Here is a 15358-nt window from a genome sequence, read left to right as displayed (position 1 = left end):
TGTATGTCTTTGGGTTTTTTAGGTTGTTTTTTTTTTTTAATCCATCCATCCATCAGTGGACATTTAGGTTGTTTCCACATCTTGGTTATTGTGAATAATACTGCAGTGAAAACGAGGAGAGAAAATCTTTTAAAGCCTTTAGAGAAGAAGAGCAAAAAAGGTCACTTACCAAGGAACAGTAAACATCAAACTGCTTGTCAATAATTCTCACCCTAAAAGATAGTGGAACCAAACTTTCACAGTTCCAAGGGCAATAAAATATTTGAATAAAGAATTCTGTGCTCTACCAAATTATAAATCAATGTGAAGGCATACGACAAGATGTCTTCAGATTTACAGATACTCAGAAATTTCCTCTCCCATCTGTGTTTTCTTTTTATGTTTGTTTATTTTTTTTTAAGATTTTATTTATTCATGAGAGACACAGAGAGAAAGGCAGAGAGAGAAGCAGACTCCCTGTGGGAAGCCCAATGCAGGACTCGATCCCGGGATACCGGGATCGCGACCTGAGCCAAAGGCAGACCCTCAGCCACTGAGTCACCAGGTGCCCTACCAGGTGTTTTCTGCTGAAATTGTGTTTAATATATTCCAGAGAAATGAGATGGAAACCAACAAAGAGGGAGATATGGAATATAAAAAAGATGGAACTCAGGAGTCTAATGTAAAACAATTCAAGGGTGAGGCTGTGCATAGGGTTTACAACCTAAATCAGAAGAGGAAGTCAGTGGGCCTCAGGTACAATGTCTTTTTTTTTTTTTTTAAGATTTTATTTATTTATTCATGATAGACATAGAGAGAGAGAGAGAGAGAGAGAGAGAGGCAGAGGGAGAAGCAGGCTCCATGCACCGGGAGCCCAACAGGGGACTCGATCCCAGGACTCCAGGACCACGCCCTGGACCAAAGGCAGGCACTGAACCGCGGAGCCACCCAGGGATCCCCGGTACAATGTCAAGAAGAAAAATGAAATGTAGTCTGTGCGAAAGATATAATGACTATAGAATGGATGGTATTGATGATATGGTAAAGAAAACGTGTTGTTGTTGTTTTTCTCAACAAGATAAAAAAAATGGCAGTTAGAAATTCCAGGCTGCTCTGGGAACAATAAGAATTGCATTTTTAAAAATTCATGATAGGTGCACCTGGATAGCTCAGTCAGTTAAGCATCCGACTCTTGATTTCAGCTCAAGTCATGATCTCAAGGTTGTGAGACTGAGCTCCACATGGGGCACCATGCTAGGTATGGAGTCTGCTAAAGGTACTTTCTCTCCCTCTCCCGCTGCCCCCTGCTCCCACCCTCTGCTCACATGTGCAAGCACTCTCTCTCTCTCCTTTTCTCTCTCTTTCTAAACAAGAAAAAAAAAATCATGATAAAAAAAGGAAGACAGCTAAAATGTGGCATAATTTTAAGCAATTTCTGAAATTACGAAAGAAAATTTACTTGATGTGGATGCTAGAACATTCTTCTTCAAGGAGCCCAGTGGTCATGACCTTGGACTTACTTTTGTTTAAATGTAATTTCTGCACATTATCTGGCTATGAACAATAATTACGTAGAAACGGGTTGATTGTTAAGTTTTAGGATCGACCTATCAAAAACACATGAAAGACAGGTTACAATAAAGAATGAACTCGGCATTAACCTTGAAAATGCAAAAACAGAAGTATGGATGACAGAAAATTGTAGGCAGAAGGGTAGAAGGTACCCCTGGAAGCTATATAAATCATTCTAAGTACAAGACAGACCATGTTATTCTCTGCTCAAAACCTTTCAATGGCTTCCCATTCCACCCAGAGTAAAAGTGAGAAGTCCTTATATTGGTCCCAATGGCCTTATATCATCTCGTCTTCTGTTATCTCTCTGATCTCGTCATCCACCACAGGGCCCTTTGTTCACTCCATTCCAGTCATGCTACCATCCTTGCCAATCCGTGAATGTGCCAGCACACTCCTGCTTTGAGGCCTTTGCTATATTCTCTGACTGAATACTCTTCAAGGATATTCATGTGGATAACTCCCTCCCTTTGTTCAAACATCTGAGGCCAAATATGACCACCCAGTTTAAAATTTTTACTCCTAAAAATAAAATAAAATAAAAATAAAATTAAATTAAAAAGTGTTACTCCTGCTTCCCTGCCTCCTAATTCCTTTTAATCTTATTCTACTTTTTTTCCCATTAAATATGTCAATGTCTACTATATAATTTATGTGTCTCAACATCCCTCCTCCCACTAGAATGTAGAGGTCAGTGAGTCTGGGATCTTTGTTTTGATCACTGAGCACTTGGAATAGTGCCTACCATCATAGTAGATACTCAATAAGTAATAATTAAATGAAAAATATAGTTTAAGAATCAAGAGATATTATAGATAAGTCTGTTGAGACAAAACCTAGAGGTATATTATTTAGAAATATAAAAGCAGGGACACCTGGATGGCTCAGGGGTTGAGCATCTGCCTTCAGTTCAGAACATGATCTCAGGGTCACAGGATGGAGTCCTGCATCGGGCTCCCGGCATGGGGCCTGCTTCTCCCTCTGCCTGTGTCTCTGCCTCTCTCGCTCTCTCTCTTTCTCTCCCTTTTGCTCTCTAAAAAAACAAAAAACAAAAACAAAAACAACCCAGTATATCTTACCTCATGTGTGTATATATGTTTGTTATAAGCATAGAAATGAAGACTTGAAGGATGCAGACCAGATTACTTGCAGCTATAACTTCTTAGGAGATAGTTTAAGGAATAAAAGAGTAAAAATTAGTAATTATTAAAAATAATTTTAATCTTTTTTACCAAAGGAAGGTTGTTTGCTTCTGGAACGTAGGACTCAGAAGTAGGGACAGAGAGATATTATTTTTCAGTATAAATTCCTCAGTTCTGTTTTATTTTTGCCACATATATGTATCATTTTGATAAAAATTGAAAGAGGGAAATAAATTTAAAAAGAAGATAAAGAATAAACAGATCTAGTCTTTACTCCAGCACAGAAACAAATATCCAACAGTTTCCCAAAGCACCATGTCATGAAGGCCAAGATGATGCTAACCTTGACAATTTTCAGAGTGGGTGCTTCCAGTTGATCACCATGGTTACAAAAATTAAAATGGGGAGGTGACTGGGTGGCTTAATTGGTTAAGCCTCCAACTCTTGGTTTCGACTCAGGTCAGGATCTCACTACTGTGGGATGGAGCCCCATACCTGGCTCTGCACTCACCAGAGTGTCCTTCAGATTCTCTCTCCCTCTCCCTCACTCTCTCACTCTTAAATAAATAAATAAAATATTTTTAAAATGAAATAACATTAAACATTTGGTTTTCAGCACTTTGATTTCCTATACACTTGTATGGATTTCAAAATGTTCCTCAATTATCTCAAATAGTCTCTATTTGAAAGCAAAGATCTCCTCTCATATCAGCCTGCTAGAGAATTAGTCTAGTATTTTAGCATTTGACTTCCTTTTCTTCTTTCTAGATCATGTGAGTTGGCTTTGCCTCTTTATGAGTTTGTCAAAAGCAAAAGTAAGATGCCAAACCAAACACCTGTCACTAAACAGAAGATTTAGTACTTCTACCTAAAAGAATGTTTGTTACAACAGGAATGCTGTAATCATTAAACCAAGATGAGGCCCCAGCCCTGGTCGATGGTGTAACCTTAGACACAGAAGGCTTCTTCTCACTTCCAGAGGACCCTGAAGGACAGGGCATCTTCTTCCACAGTGCTGTCAAGAACTGGGAGGAAAGTTCTGATAATGAGGGGCTATGCTTATCTACACAGGGTTCGACAAAACACAAGGGCCAAAGCCCTTAGCCACTTATTCATTGGTCAGCCCTGGCATCTGATACTAATGTTCTTCCAATTTCTAGCAAGGCTGGAGGGGTTGGTAAAGACACTATCAGCAAGACCTCAGGCAGAAGAGGAATTCTGGTTCTCAACACTCATCTTGTCCCACAGGGTGGAGAAGAACACAGTAACAGTTAATATCACAGAACAAAAGGTTCCTTAATCTTCACAGTATATCACTAGGATGGGAAAGCCTGCTATAAAGATTAGCTTACCTACATCAAAGGTAAGGTGACAAACCATTAAACTCATTTAAAACAGTAAATGCTAAAATTTTATCTGCGCATTTGTGTACCTGCTTTGGAAAAAAAAATATGAAAACCATATTGTAGCTCCCATTGGATAAGTTTATTATGTAGTTTATTGAGTTTATTAAACATAGGACAATTAAATTTGGGAGGACATCAATCAAAGATAACAATGCTAGTTTTAGGATTGTTGATATTATGTCTTTTTTTTTTCAGACAAAGTTTATTTTAGAAAGATTGATTGCCCATTGAGGTCATTCTTGATTCTTGAAAGTAAAACCATATTGACACAATTACCTACCCACTCTGCCCCATTTTCTAAAATGGTGGGGGCAAGTGTCAGAAGGTGATTTTGTTTTAGAGCACTTTCGATTTCAGAAGAACTATTCCTGTGGTGCCCAAATCTTTCAATGCTATTAAAATGCAGACTTTAAAAGCACCAGCAACCAGGAATCTTTATTAGGCCGGTCTACAATTCCTGTCCTCCTCAATCTCAATAATCTCGATTCCATGCAGATGTCCGAGCTAGAAACCTGGGAGCAATTCTGGCTCTCTCCCTCTATCATATCCAATCATCTACGAAATCCAATTGACGATAATTTTAAAATATATCATGAACCTTTTCCTTTTTAAAAAAGATATTTTATTTATTTATTCATGAGAGACAGAGAGAGAGAGAGAGGCAGAGACGCGGGCAGAGGGAGAAGCAGACTCCCTGCAGGGAGCCGATGTGGGACTCGATCCCGGGACCCCAGGATCACACCCTGGGCCAAAGGCAGATGCTCAACCACTGAGTCACCCAGGTGTCCACCACCACCACCACCCCCTTTTTTTTTTTTAAGTAAAATAGCCTTGTTTTATTATGTACAGACTATATATAAACAAACCACTCATTCTGAAAACAGTAGGTTCTGGCTTTTTTCAGGGCCGTTGGAAGCTTCTTAGAGACAGTTCCTTCCCCAGTAAAGGGAGTGTGTGTGTGTTGTGTGTGTGTGTGTGTGTGTGTTCATGTGCATATGTGTGTAACCTTTTGATTCCATGCGGTTTGACCAGCCTCATCTAGCCACATGCCCCTACTTGCCTTGAACCCTGGCTTCCAGCTTCTCTGGTCCAGGAGAGACCTCAGCCTCGGGAAGACATAAGCCAATCACTCAACCTCCATCTTATTCTGCAAAAAATCAATGAAGACTTGCTGCTCTGCTAGGTAAAAATGCTTATAAACATTGATCTTATTCCGAATCTGTTTTGGAGTATCTTGATAGTAATTTTTCTCAACCCGGGCCATAGCCTTATGGTCCTCCCCGTGATTCTCCACCATGTAGCCCACATAGACAATGAGGTCTCCAGACAGTGCTTCCTTTCTTTCCTGGGAGGCTGGCTTCTGCCTCTAGATCACTTAGCACATAGGGCTTCTGCACAAGCATCTTAGGCCTCTCCTCCATGTCCACCTCCTTGGCATGGCCTCACCTATGTCTTACAGAGGGGCACCTCCTTGTTGGGGTCCATAGCCAACCCCATCTCTGCCAGGTTCTGCTGCACGGATTTGCCATGGTCCCAGGCATGTCGGATGTGGAAACACTCGATCAGTGGAGCTGCTTTGCATCAAGCATTCCGGTTCAGATGCTCCCATTTAACACTGTAACCAAACTTCTGTCTCCTGGTCTTCCCCTTGGCCATGGGCATGGCAATGACCACCAAACTGGTAATGACAACTGGGTGGCTCTCATTCGCAGCACCTCATGTTGCAGGCTACTTTCCTGCAGATCTCTCATGAGCCTCTTCATGCTCTCTAGTAAAGATATTCTCAGTCCCCACTCTCTCTCATTTGGGCTGCTACAACAATAATTCTTAAAGTAAAAAATAGCAACAAATACTTCATAATATTTACTTTGGGTCATGAACTCCTCTAAGTACTTACCTGTTAGCTCATTTGTTCAACAACCCTGTACGGTGTTCTGTTACCCACTCTGAGGAAGCATGCACAGAGGAGTCCAGTGACTTACCCAAAGTCACACAACTAAAGAGGTGGGAAAGCCAGAATCACCTCCTGACTCACACTCTGCATTCATACCTGTCATCCTCTGGTCTGATATCCACTCAGCAGCCAGTGTGATTACTTAAAACAAGTGACCTTTACCCAGGACCAGAAACTCTTTTAAGGTGAGAGCTGAAAACAGCTTTCTTCTTCCCTTCCCCAAAGTCTGATCAAATCAGCTCCACAGAAAGGTTCTTTCCTAATGCCTAGGGAAAGTCCCTTGACTTTTTTGGCATGGCTCAGTTAATCAAAATTCTTATTAGTCACGAAGTAGCCTCAATTCAATAATAAAAACGGCCAGTCCGGTGTGTTGGTTAAAACTTTGAACTTTATTGCAGTTAATGTTTCCTCCTACTGCTTGGGCTGGAGGCCTTTGCTGTGGGGATTAGTGAATCTTCATTCTCTCAGCTGGCCTTTGGTCAGCCAGGAGTGGAGGGGTCAGAGGAGAAAGAGAGATAAGAGGTAGGTCTTGTTTGACAGGCACGCATGTAACCTAGCTCTGGTCTGCTCTGGCCATGGCACGTGTTTAAAGCTGACTGCGGCTCTCAAGGTGGGTTTTAAGAGCACCTGGGGTATCCTCCTGTGCATCCCCTTTTCTATAGCTTCCTTGACGTGCTAAAACCTCCACCTGAACTGGACACTTATGCAGGAACCCCAGCCTCAGCCTCACCCTCAGCCTCTGATGGCACATCCGTAGCCTCTTTCTGCTAAGGCTGTCTGGTTTAGGCATAAGGCCTCCTGGGCGTGATCCCATTTTAAAGAACCTGGGCATATATTCCTATCAAGGCTTCCACACTTTTAAGATGCCAATGAAAGGATTATAGTTACTCTCCAAATACAGTTCTTTATTCTGATGCCAGTAAACTATTTTCCAAGTATTTCTGTGTTCCATGGAATCCAGGGGATACAAGTCAAATTCTCCATCCTGTCTCCCTAAAGCCTTCCCCACTAAGGACATGAAGTAAGAACACCTGTCCCACCAGTCTCCCAGGGGTGTAGAGAAGACTTGAAATGCACTGAAAGATTTTTTCCATGGAAAACTTCTAAATCTCAACTAGCTTCTCAGCCTCTTCAGCCTCAGCCCTTCTGTATCCCCAAGGCAGTGGGGTAAAGATCCACAGAACTGGTTTTTAGCACCTTCTCCATAATTCTGCCATTAATGATCTGACTCTAACACTTCACTTTGGAATGTGGGGGCAATGAAAGGAATCAGCTGAGTCGGTGAGTCAGAGAGAGTCCTGTTTTAACATCCTATTAGAAAGATTAATATGCGTTTCCACTGCCATTAGGATTAAATGCTAACCCCTTAATATGTTCTATAGCGTGTTGCATGTTCTTTCTTCTACCACCCTTTGTCTTCTCACCTCTCAGGTCTCAGTTTAAATATTATCTCATTACTACAAAGGACTTTCCCCACCTTTACTCCAGTATTCTCACTCAAATACTCTATTTTATTTTATCACATTTATCACAAATCATATAATTGCATGTTTACCAGTTTGTGGTCCTATGGCCAGAGACTAACTATTTACCAAAGCATTTCTATGTTCGTCCTACGTATACAACTGGACTACATTTCCCAGCTTCCCTTGCAGTTAGGTGCAGTCATGGGACTAAGTGCTAGCTACTGGGGTATAGGCAGAAAATAGGAAATGGACCACTTCTATTAAGCCTCCCAAGTTTGACTCAGTTACCATTGTATACCTCAGTTAGGAAACCCTGATACAACAGGATTTTACCAGTTACTGATTGTGTAACTTTGAGAGTGTTGCATAATCTCCATGTGTTTCAGCTTCATCTATAAAACAAAAGAACAATATCTACCTCATTGAATGGTGAGATTTGAACAAATGAAGATGCTTAGACTAAAACAATGCCTACTACATAGTAAGTGCTCAATGAATGCAGATATAGTTACTGTTATTATGGAATAATAATACTGGCAAATACATGGAATAACAGAAATACAGATTTGCAAAGTTTAGATTGATACGGTAGAAAGACAGTTTTTAAAAATCATAACCAATAAGCATGTATTAGGATTAACAAAGCAGGGCTTGACTACCATGAGAGGTAAGAAATAGCAGAGAACTTTAGAGTTAAAGTCTTAGGAACCTCTACCAATTAAATATCAATCAGAAATGGAAGTAAAGGAATTCTGAAAATGTAGCATAGATATTCAGATTCGATCAACAACAACAAAAGAATGAGCTTATACACAACTTTTCAGGAACATATTATGGTGTTCAGTCAAAGCACACCTGTATTCTTCAATACAAAATGTCACTCTAATCAACAAGGACAGCTGGAATACCTCTCCTTGTGCCCTTGCCCCTTCTGTACCACATAACCTCTATCTATATTCCCCTTTTACTAATAACTTCTATCTGGGAGGCAGCAACCTCACTCTCGCTCCAGCCCAGGCTTATCACATTAGTGCAAGGCCTCAACAAACATTTCCACAAATGAACATGTCTGATTAACTAAAATACATGTTAAGAAATCAAGTCTGCACTAAACATAAAGCAAAAAATTAAAGCAAGTCACTGGATACTTTTGGCAAAACTTCCTTTTAAATTCATTTATGCACTTATCTTCATTTCCTTTCCTACATGTCATTGGAAAAACATTTTTTTTTTTTACCATCACATTATTATTTTGAGTTTTTTTTGCTTCATAGTAAAACCATCAGGATGAGATTATGCTACAATCTTCTTTGGCCAAACTGACTTGCCAAGCATGAAGCAGTCTTTTTGTTCCCACGAAGCCACCTCCCATCTTTTCTTAGCTAGGATTCTGAAGCATGCCAAAGAGAGGAAATGATACTGGATGTCTCAGCGTACCTTCAGTCCTGGCCTTCCTCTCTCTCAAACAACAACAACAACAACAAAAATAGCTTTTTATAAAGATAGCTCTTAAGATTCAGAGGAGAATTTAAAACATGTGAAGTTAAATATGGCATTAAAGACATCAGAATAAATAGTAGACTTACTGCATATCCCTACTACAATTCTCTTCACATTGAAAATTAAAAACCACAGATATGGAGGAAGGGCCTGCTTAGAACATTTTGTATTATAAATGGACTCACTTTAACAGATCATGCCTATCTACCCACTTAGAAAGTACTCTAGTAAAACAATTGTTAAAACCTTAAAAAAAAAAAAATCTTAACCTATCTACTGAAATCTGAATATTTCTTCTTAGAAAGATTATACAAATAAAAATTATGCTTTTCAACTGGGAAATTATATTTGAATGCAGTACCTATCACTGAGCTGTTTATTTGAACTATATTAACCATACCAGATTAAATCTAGAAAGCCCCTGACTTCAAGTATTCAAAGAACATGTAAGTTTAAAGCTTAAATCAAGCCCATCATGGATGGGCACTTTCCTTGTTGTTAAAGATAAAGGTCTTTTGCTATTTTAAGAATCTCCTTGGTTAAAGATTTTGAATGCAGTAAAAAAAAAAAAAAAAAAAAAAAAAATCTATATACCTCAGACACTTGGCTAACCAAGAAGGTCAGGCTAAGGTTACAAGAGGCATTTGTCCAATTTATCAGTCTGAGAACATAAATATACTTAAATAATGAAGGAGAAAGCATTGAATATAAGTAACCTGGACACTCATTATTATCATAGTGCAAAATTCAAGATGTCCCAGAGTGCACTTCACATTTTCATCACTGGCTTCAGTTCAATCTTCAATTGAATATATATAATTCCAGAATATAGTATAAATATATCTCTTCCTTACAAGAGCATATTTTCTATATCCATCTTTTTTTTTTTTTTTATGATAGTCACAGAGAGAGAGAGAGAGAGGCAGAGGGAGAAGCAGGCTCCATGTACCAGGAGCCCGACGTGGGATTCGATCCTGGGTCTCCAGGATCACGCCCTGGGCCAAAGGCAGGCGCCAAACCGCTGTGCCACCCAGGGATCCCTTCTATATCCATCTTAATCTGTTTCTCCTCCTGCATCCCCTAAATTAGCTTGAAGTACCACCATCCTCTCTGTCACAGAGACTCATAATATTGGGGTCATTTTTTTATTTTTACTTGTTCCCCTTATTCTATCACCTTATGCAAGAAGTTTCCAGGGTCTATTGACTCTAGTTTCACCATAACCTCTCCTGAGTCCTCTCTCTTTAATGCCCCAGCTAGTATCCCAATTCAGAGCCTATGGTCTGTGCTGCTATAATAACTAGCCTTCTAACTGGCGCCTCCATTAGCCTCTCCCTTGCCCTTGCCCAATATATCTTAAATACTCCTGTCAAGGCAAAGTTCCTAATGAACATATCTGATTGTTTATTCCATTGTTCAAATGCCTCATCGTCTTCAAAATAAAGTCTAGACTACCCAGCCTAGCAACTAAAACCAGGTTCTGGCCACAATCTATGTTTCCAGCCTGGTTTTCTTCTACTCCTCTTCCTAGCTATTTTTTCCTTTGTTTCAACTCAGCCACTTCTCCCTAACTTCATGCTTTCCTGCCTCTCTGCCCTGGCTCAAGGAGGAAGTGGCCTTTCCTTCCTTCTCTGCATTGGCACGACCTACCCTTCCTTCAGGGCTCAAGGTCCAGCTCAATGCCACATCCTTCACAAAACCTTCTCTTAATGTCTCATCTGGAAGTAATTACTTCCTCCCCTGAAGTGCTCTGGTAGATATATAAATACCTCTCTCTCAACTTTCTTCTGTTTTATTTTCCCTACCCTCAAATCCTTTAGAAAATTCAACTCTTGGGGTGCCTGGATGACTCAGTGGGTTGGGTGTCTGACTCTTGATTTCAGCTCAGGTCATGATCTCAGGGCTGCGGGGTGATGCCTCAAGTGGGGTTCTGCAGTGGGGGAAGGGAGGTGTCTGCCTGAGATTCTCTCTCCCTCTACCCCTCCCACACTGTCTCTCTCTCTCTTTTTTTCTCTAAAACAAATAAATCTTAAAAAAAAAAAAAAAGAAGAAGAAGATTGACCTCTTACTTCCTTTTGTATTCTCTAATTGAATAATTGCATACTGGTCAATTAAATAAATAATAGTTGAAGAAATAAATAGGTACATATTCAATAAATAAGAGGCATTTAAGGCAAGTAAAAGTTTTATGTAAAGAAGACATAATGTGGGACACTTGGGTGGCTCAGCAGTTGAGTGTCTGCCTTCAGCCCAGGGTGTGATCCTGAAGACCCGGGATCGAATCCCACATCAGTCTCCCTGCATGGAGCCTGTTTCTCCCTCTGCCTCTGTCTCTGCCTCTCTCTCTGTGTCTTTCATGAAAAAATAAATAAAATCTTTTAAAAAAAGAAAAAAATAAGACGTAATGTAATGCATAGAAAAATACTGGACTTGATACTGTAGCTAGACAGCAATAATAAGAAAAAGGAACATTGAAAAAAATAATATTTATATTTAGATACCAATATAAAATAGTCTTTCTTTTTTTCCAAGATTTTATTTAAATTCAAGTTAGTTAACATATAGTATTAATGTCAGAAGTAGAATTTAGTGATTCATTACTTATGTAGAACACCCAGTGATCATCATAAGTGCCCTCCTTAATACCCATCACCCAATTAACCCACTCCCCCACCTCCACTCCCCTCCAGCAACCCTGTTTGTTCTCTATAGTCAAAAGTCTCTTATGTTTTTCCTCCCTCTGTTTTTATCTTATTTTATTTTTCCTTCCTTTCCCCTGTATTCATCTGTTTTGTTTCTTAAATTCCACATGAGTGAAATCATATATTTGTCTTTCTCTGACTTATTGCATTTAGCATAATACACTCTAGTTCTATCCACATCTTTGTAAATGGCAAGATTTCATTCTTTTTGATGGCTGAGTAATATTCCAGTGTATACATATACCACATCTTCTTCATTCATCAGTTGTTGGACATTTGGGCTCTTTCCATGATCTGGCTGTTGTTGATAATGCTACTATAAACATTAGGGTGCACGTGCCCCTTCAAATCAGTATTTTTGTAGCTTTTAGATAAATACCTCATAGTGCAATTGCCTGCTCATGGGGTAGTTTTATTTTTAACTTTTTGATGAACCTCCATACTGTTTTCCAGAGTGACTATACCAGTTTGCACTCCCACTAACAGTACAAGAGGGTTCCCTTTTCTCCACATCCTTGCCAACACCTGTCATTTCCTGTGTTGTTCATTTTAGCCATTTTGACTGGTGTAAGGTGGTATCTCATTGTGGTTTTGATTTCTATTTCCCTGATGAATGATGCTGAGCATTTTTTCATGTGTGTGTTCACCATAAAATAATCTTTTCTAAGGAATATCTCCTCAAAATATTTATTCTGATATATTCTATTGTGAAATTTATGAGTGGTTTTTAATGGACAAACATGCTTACTTCTTTCATTTCCCCCCCCTTTTATTAGTAATACTAGTCAATGCTGCTGACTTATGTCTAAGTAGTTGAAATAACGTTTGAAACACTATTGACTCAAAGTATGACCTGAGAGGTGATTTGAGATCACCTTTAAAACATCATCAAAAAAATAAATAAATAAAAATAAATAAAATAAATAAATAAAACATCATCAAAATAATTTTTTTCATACATGTCTAGCAAAGTGCTTGGTACATAAACACTATGAAATATTGAATGAATGAATCTACAAAATAAGAGCGCTGATAGTATTCATTAGCTACTATCTCTGAGTGAAAATGCTGTACTCAGAAATCAAGCCAAGAATGAGCTGGACAGAAAATAGGTGCTCAGTAAATATTTGTTGAGTTTAATTTATATAATTTTAGAAACAGAGAGGATCTTAGAGATGATTTGCCTTCTGGCAATTACTCCCTCTTCTATGCTTTTTGCATATGATTATTGAACCACATGTATCAGCAACTATTTATTTAGCTTTTCTCCATGTTAACTCCTTGAATGCACAGACGTTGTGATAACCCCCATGTAGCCTGATGCTTGGCAAACTGTAGGCACTCAAACGTCTGCTGAGTGAGGGTGAGACTAGAATTCTGCTATCCAATATGGTAGCCATTAGCCACACATGGCTGTTTAAATTAATTAGAATTAAATATAATTTAAAATTCAGTTCTTTAATCATACAAGCCGCATCCGAAGTGGTTGATAACCACCTATGGCTAGTGACTACCATATTGAACAGAGCAGAGACTATTCCCATCTATTGGACAGTGCTGGTCTAGACTATTTCCCTCATTTTGCAGAAGAAAATGAGCTCAGGAAAGGTGTCACTTACTCAAAATCAAACCAAGAAAAGCTGAACTGGGATTAAAACCTGGAATTCCTAAATCAATGTCCATCATTGTTAAATCATAACTGATTCATTTCAGAGTTCAAATTATATATAACCCTAACTTAGAGTTGGTGATATTATGGAAGGTATGGTCTTTGTCTTATGATTGCCTAGAAGGTACTTTATTTTTCTATTGTAATCGATCAATTTACAATTTACAATTTCCTGTTTTATAAACAGGAAAAAGATGACAGATTTTAAAAAGTGTGCCGAGAAGCTCTGTATACTTCTGTTGTAAAAGTAGAAAACTATGCTAATTTTAAAAATGCTTTCCAGGTGCCTAGCTAAACAAAATATTATAGTATCCTGGCCTTCTGCCAATTTAATTTGAAAATGTATAGAATAGGTTCTGATTTCGTCGTTGCTTTTTTAGATTTGTTTCTTTAAAGCATTTTTCTTTGGTTTACTAAATTGAAAAAAAAATTGGATCAAAATCAACAAATTAATAAAGTTTATTCAGATTTAGGATTCAAGATTGGTTTGGTATGAATTCTTAAAAGATTTTCTCAGGTTTTTTTTGAGAACAACAGTAATTTCTAAAATGCTCTTATAGAAAGAGCCTTATTTTCTACAACTTCCATAATGTATTTACTTATGAAACTATTATTTATTGTTCTCTGGAAAAAGAAATCTAGTTCTCCCTGATAAGAATAACTATAGGGCAGCCCCGGTGGCGCAGCGGTTTAGCGCCGCCTGCAGCTCAGGGCGTGATCCTGGGGACCCTGGATCGAGTCCCACGTCGGACTCCCTGCATGGAGCCCGCTCCTCCCTCTGCCTGTGTTTCTGCCTCTCTCTCTCTAGCTGTGTCTCTATGAATAAATAAATAAAATATTTTAAAAAAAGAATAACTATAAAGAGATGAAGAAGTAAAAAAAAAGAGATGAAGAAGCAATCATTCCCTTCTTAATATTAGGTCATGAAGGAGGCAAAGAAAGGACCAAATCTGGATTTAAGGATCCCCTCAATGCTATCAGCCTAGGGCATTCAGTCTATAACACTTGCTCAGTGAAAGAACCCGTCTTCGTCCACTGTAGTTATGCCCTGACTGGAAAGTTGTTGACTAAATGTTGCGGTTTCAGGTAGAAAAGTGTACAATTCAGTGTTTGTTTTTAAAAGCCAAAAAGGCATTTTGCCATCTTTCCATAGAAATTTGAAAAAAGGTAAAAAAAAAAAAAGTGTTTTAGAGTTAATGGAGGCACCTCAGAAAGTAATCTAGTTCTATCTTTGAAAGCCTTCATTCTTCCATCAGGCAAACTAGTATTTAAGACAACTAAATATCAGTACTTATGTATCAGTAACGTCCCTATTTAACTGTAAGACCAAAGAAAGAGGATATGTTTTTACTACCATATTTCCTTTGATGTGAAATTTAAAAGTTTTTGCTTGGCTAGGAATGTTATTATTCAAATTCCTACTATGTCATTCTCCTATAATCATTCCTTAATAACTCTAGTTTGGTTTTTGGCAATGGAAAATTAAGGCAAGTATTTGATTTAACATTTTTAGAATATACGCTTTTTCTAAACAATGCAATATAGCAGTATTTCCCCAAAATGAACAACATATAGGAGAAAAATGTTATGGACTCCCAATGTTAATTTAAGTTACTATAATTAAAAGATTTCCTAAATCTATATTAAACATAAAATTAGAGACCCTATAGCTATAAAACGATATGAATTTACAAATTGAATATAATATAATGTCCTAAACAAATGTTTCAAGTTAATTACAGTAGTTGAATGTTCATTTATTCAGCAAATATTTATTTGAGGATCTATTCTGTTCCAGCCACAGAGTTGTGTATGTCTAGCTGGTACAATAAATACATCCCATATTTCAGTGGCTTGAATGACAGGTGTTAAATGATTCCATTCATATGAGGTACAAGAGTAGCCATATTCATAGAGACAGAAAATAGAATGGTGGTGTCCAGGGGCTGGGGGAAGGGGAAATCAGGA

General features: G+C 38.5%; 1 pseudogene; it reads right to left on the bottom strand.

The window, feature by feature from the left end:
• Window positions 1-5225: 5225 nt before the first annotated feature.
• LOC100682845 lies at window positions 5226-5761 on the bottom strand (annotated as a pseudogene).
• Window positions 5762-15358: the final 9597 nt, after the last annotated feature.

This window comes from Canis lupus, chromosome 6, assembly GCF_011100685.1.
Source record: "Canis lupus familiaris isolate Mischka breed German Shepherd chromosome 6, alternate assembly UU_Cfam_GSD_1.0, whole genome shotgun sequence".
NCBI classification, from domain to species: Eukaryota; Metazoa; Chordata; class Mammalia; order Carnivora; family Canidae; genus Canis; species Canis lupus.
The sequence above is the reverse complement of the archived record's forward strand: the minus strand, read 5'-3'. Positions and strand labels throughout refer to the sequence as shown.